Below are 4915 nucleotides of genomic sequence, written 5' to 3' on the forward strand. Positions count from 1 at the left end.
CCCACAGCTCTGTCAAAGGTCATGGTGAGTACTGTAGTCCTGCTATGCTCTGATGATCCTAGAGAATGACAAAGACCTGGGCTGGAGGTGGTAGTGGTAAAACTCTTGGTCCTTTTACCCAAAACTGAGCAGGAAATATGCCAAACAGGGGAGGAAATCAACTGCTACATGCGTAGGGAGCTTGGCAAGGGGGTGCTGCCACTGAAATAAAACTAGGACCTGGATAAAAGAATTTTATGTGAGTCAAACATCAGTCTTTTAATGATCTGTTAGCAGACAACTGAAATGATCACTAAGACAGAGTAAGGATTGTTTAGAGATGTCAGAGCTGTTTCTCTGAATCAGTATAGCAAGTGATCATGCCTGAAGAACTTTGCAGTTATACAATTGTAGGATTTAGGTTATTATTTTTAATTAATTGTTTGATTTTTGCCAGGATTAATTATCTCTTCTTCCCACTGCAACCCAATAGAACAGTCAAAAAAGATAATCATAACATATATGCATGGTCTACAAATTACAAAGATTCATATCAGTCAGTCCAAATGTATATGAATCATTCTCAATTTGAAGTCCATTACTTCTTTTCCAGTAGAGTGCATTGACTAGTTTTAAAGTCTTTCAAAAATGTTTTTCTTTGTATTGTCATAATTTGTCCTACTCATCTCAGCCTGTTCAGAGGTCTTTTCAATTACTTCTGAAACTATCTATTTTATTATTTCTTATAGAATAATATTTATCTACATACACCATAATTATACTAGCAATCCACCACTAGGAGAGCATACCCTTAGTTTCCTGTTTGGTTCTACAACAAAAAGAGCTGCAACAGAAATTTTGTAAATCTGTAACTTTTTCTCTTTCATTAACCTCTGTCCTCTACTGTCACCATCAGAATACAGTTTGGCATTCTAGATCAGGACAAAGTAGGGTAAAGGACAACAAGATTATCACCATCATACTTTAATTATTGAAGGTTAAGATTATATTTATTTTTTATAGCTTCTATGTAATATGACTGGCTTATTGAACTTGCAATGTACAAGAATAACTACCTCACCTTCACAACAAATGGCTTCTGCTACACATTAACTGTAGTACTGAGCAGCCATCAAAAAAACCATGACTGATTTAATTCAAGTCAAAAATTAAATATATTGAATTTCTACATTGACCTAGATACCATTAGGTTTGGGGAATATAATAAACATAAGTCTTAAAACCTGTGTCATGCTTTAGAGATGCTATCTCATTTGCTCCTCTCTGTGACTCTGAGAAGTAGGTACTATCATTATCATCTCCATTTTTTCAGATGAGGAAACTGAGGCTGAGAGAGTTTAAGAGACTTGTTCATTCAGGTAGTAAGGATCTGAGGCAGCATTGGAACTCAGTCTTCCTGATTCCCAGGCCAGTGCTCTAATTACTATCGTCATCTAGCTCCCTGGTACATGAGACAATAAATCACAACCCCATTTCTGTCATCATTGAGTTTAAATGCAATTGTTTGGGGAAGCAGTAGTGCGATGAGGGCACAGATAAGTCTTATTAGGTCATAGCAAATAGTAGCAAAGGAAAAGGAGAAACTAGGTGAGCTAGGAAATTGGGGGACATGAGAGAATGTCAATGAGTTCTGCTACTTAAAAGGCACTGTTGGCAGAATGACCTTAATAGCATAAACTAAGACACCTTGCACGAACACATTGGGAATGTTTGCCAGTAGAAGTGCACTGTATACTAGACAACTGGAGGCCCTGAGTTATGGAGTGGTATTTTGAAGTCCCTGATATAATGCTACAGTGCACCAAAAAAGTAAGAAAATCCATTGAGAGCAAGGGTGATGATAATCCTGGGTTAGGGGGAAGAGGGGAACATTTCCTATATTCTCACTTGGCACAGGTTTTCACAGTTCCAGATTCAGGTTCTGATGAGCTTGAATGACTGAGGGAACTCCATTGTTCAAGATGAGGCTGGAGGAGTGTGTGAGTGAGTGGAAAGGTGTGCCCCTTTTACAGAAGACAACTAAAAGCAGATGGTCACTCTGCAGTACACACCTCTGGGAGAAAAAGGTCGATAATATTAAGTTAGATAGGAGATAATATTTCTATGAAAAACAAATATTCTTGACATCTACTCTTTCTGCTGCTATTGGCAGGGTAGTTGAGCTATAGAGATGAGAGGGGAATGGATGATGTCATTGACCCTTCCACCCCATCTCCAGCAGTCTTAAGCCAAGGCTGAGAAACAAGGAATTTGAAGATAGGCCCAGGAAGAGACCTGGGCTTCTAGCTTCTATTTAAAAAATAAAAAAGTCCAGCACACCAATACTTTAGAGTTAATTATTTGGAATAGGAACTGAAAGTAAACTGAAATAAAATCTTTCTCAAAACAAAATAGTGGGGCCTTCAGGCTCACCTGTTCTGTGGTAGTTTTCCCTCTTATGTTAATGTGTATGCAATATTTTGCTCCATTTTGTCCCCAGGGAAATTTTGTGTACCAGGTTTTGCTATATGTTACCTGTAGAATTGAGAACAAAGAGGGGCATCTAGGTGGCCCAGTGGATAGAGAACTGGCTCTGAAGTCAGGAGGACCTGAGTTAAAATCCGGCCTCAGACCAAACACTTGACACTTACTAGCTGGGTGACCCTGGGCAAGTCACTTAACCCCAATTGCCTAAAAATAAACAAAACAAACAAAAAAAGAATTGTTCTTCTTCCTGTTAGAAACAGGGTAGTTGAGCTATTGAGATAAGAGAAGAAAGGTTGTCATTAATCCCTTCACCCAACCTCCACCACTCTTCCCCCAAGTCTATGAAACATACAATTCACAGGATAGGCTCATGGAGAGACATGGGCTTCTAGCTTCTATTCTGAAAGCAAATCCAGTGGAACAATACTTTGGAGTTAATTATTTGAAATACGGACTGCAAGTAAACCAAGACAAAAGTCTTCTTCAAAACAGAATAGTGGGGAATTAAGGGTCACCTGTTCTGTGGTAGTTTTCCTTTGTATGTTAATGTGTATGGAATGTTTTATTCTCTGTATCCCCAGGGAAGTTTTGTGTACCAAGTTTTAATATAGGTTACCTGTAGAATTGAGAACAAAGAACAGGAAAGGAATGATCTTGATCAATAGCACTAGATACAGAACAATTTCACCCATGAAAAAGCCTTTCACCAATGCTGTAAGCCTTTTCTGTGTGAGTGGACTCAGACTCTGGGCAATTAACACACCCTGTAACCTTGTAGTCTGCATCTCAGGATCCTGTTATTTCTTAGAATTGCAAGGCATTAAGGAACAGGGTTTCTATTGCTAGAATTCTCTGGGTACATTTTGAAATACTATACCACATGCAGACAGGCACTTAAACCCTAATGAATGGGAGAGAATGATTCTGGGGAATTTTTCTTCTCAGAGAATGATGACACCAGCTACAAGACTCCTCAATGGCTCCCACTTCCAGGTGAAAGAATTCATCCTTATGGGACTCCCTGGAATCCACAGTTGGCAACACTGGCTATCTCTACCCCTGGCATTGCTCTACCTCTCCTCCATCAGTGCCAATCTGCTCATCTTTATCACCATCTGGAAGGACCCCAAATTGCACCAGCCCATGTATCGATTCCTAAGCATTCTGTCTATAGTCGACATGGGCCTGGCCACCACCATTGTGCCCAAGATACTGGCCATCTTCTGGTTTGATGCCAAGACCATCAGCCTCCCTGAGTGCTTTGCTCAGATTTTTGTCATTCACTGCTTTGTAGGCATAGAGTCAGGCATCTTCCTCTGCATGGCTTTTGACAGATATGGGCTATTTGCCAACCCCTCCAGTATCCCACCATTGTCACTGACTTTTTTGTCTTCAGAGTCACAGTATTCATGGTGCTCAGAAATGGACTGGTTGTTATCCCAGTGCTTGTGCTGGCTGCTCAGAGAGATTACTGCTTCTCAAATGAGATTGAACACTGCCTCTGCTCCAACCTGGCTGTTACCAGCCTATCCTGTGATGACAGGAGGCCCAACAGCATTTGCCAGATGATCCTGGCCTCATTGATAATGGGGGCTGACTTAAGCCTGATCATTGTTTCTTATGCCTTTATCCTCCACTCTGTGCTGAAGTTGAATTCAGCAGAAGCTGCATCCAAGGCCTTGGGAACCTGCAGCTCCCACCTCATCCTTATCTTCTTCTTCTATACTGTCATTGTTGTTATCTGTGTGACCCACCTGGCAGGGAGAAAGTATCCTCTGATCCCTGTGCTCTTCAATGTGCTGCACAACATCATCCCCCCAGCCCTCAACCCCATTGTCTATGCATTTAGGACCCAAGACCTCAAGCTTGGCTTCCAGAAGGTGTTTCTGCCAGGCATAAAGGGCAAATGAGCTCAAAGCGACCAGGCTTTCTGGAGTCAAATGTCCAATGTATACAATCTTCATCTGCTCCAGAGAAGTGGAGTCCCAGGTGGAATTTTTGTTTTTTACTGTAAGAGCAACAGTTTTAACATCCCACAAGTATTTGCATTTTCTTCAGATTATTTCATAGCTCCTAGGATTCATTTCTGCCATTATGTCAGAATACTGCATGGGAATTCTTGATGGCCTGAAGAATGGAATCATGAGTTATGGTAACCACCTAAGGATGCCTTGGATTAATGGAAAATGATCCCACTTGGGTTAGAATAAACAGCATATGCAGGAGAACTTTCTAGACAATTGGGATCTTATAGGTTTATTTATGAATCCATGTGGCTTTTTATACTTGTTAAAATATTGAATAAAGATTCTGTGTAAAGGGATTTGTATGCCACAGGACAGATGCCTTGCTTTGCATTGGCACTAGTGTTTTATAAACTCCAGCTCTAATCCAATTGGGCTGGTAAGCCACCAAGTGGTATTCCCCCTAAGGTCTTCTCAAATGATCT

At 40.6% G+C, this 4915-nt stretch overlaps 1 pseudogene; it reads left to right on the forward strand.

Annotated features, from left to right (window-relative positions):
- Positions 1-3414: 3414 nt before the first annotated feature.
- LOC110200545 (olfactory receptor 56B1-like) lies at positions 3415-4376 on the forward strand (annotated as a pseudogene).
- The last annotated feature ends 539 nt before the right edge of the window (positions 4377-4915 follow it).

The sequence above is a fragment of the Phascolarctos cinereus genome, unplaced genomic scaffold (assembly GCF_003287225.1).
Source record: "Phascolarctos cinereus isolate Bilbo 61053 unplaced genomic scaffold, phaCin_HiC Scaffold_726;HRSCAF=1367, whole genome shotgun sequence".
Lineage (NCBI taxonomy): Eukaryota > Metazoa > Chordata > Mammalia > Diprotodontia > Phascolarctidae > Phascolarctos > Phascolarctos cinereus.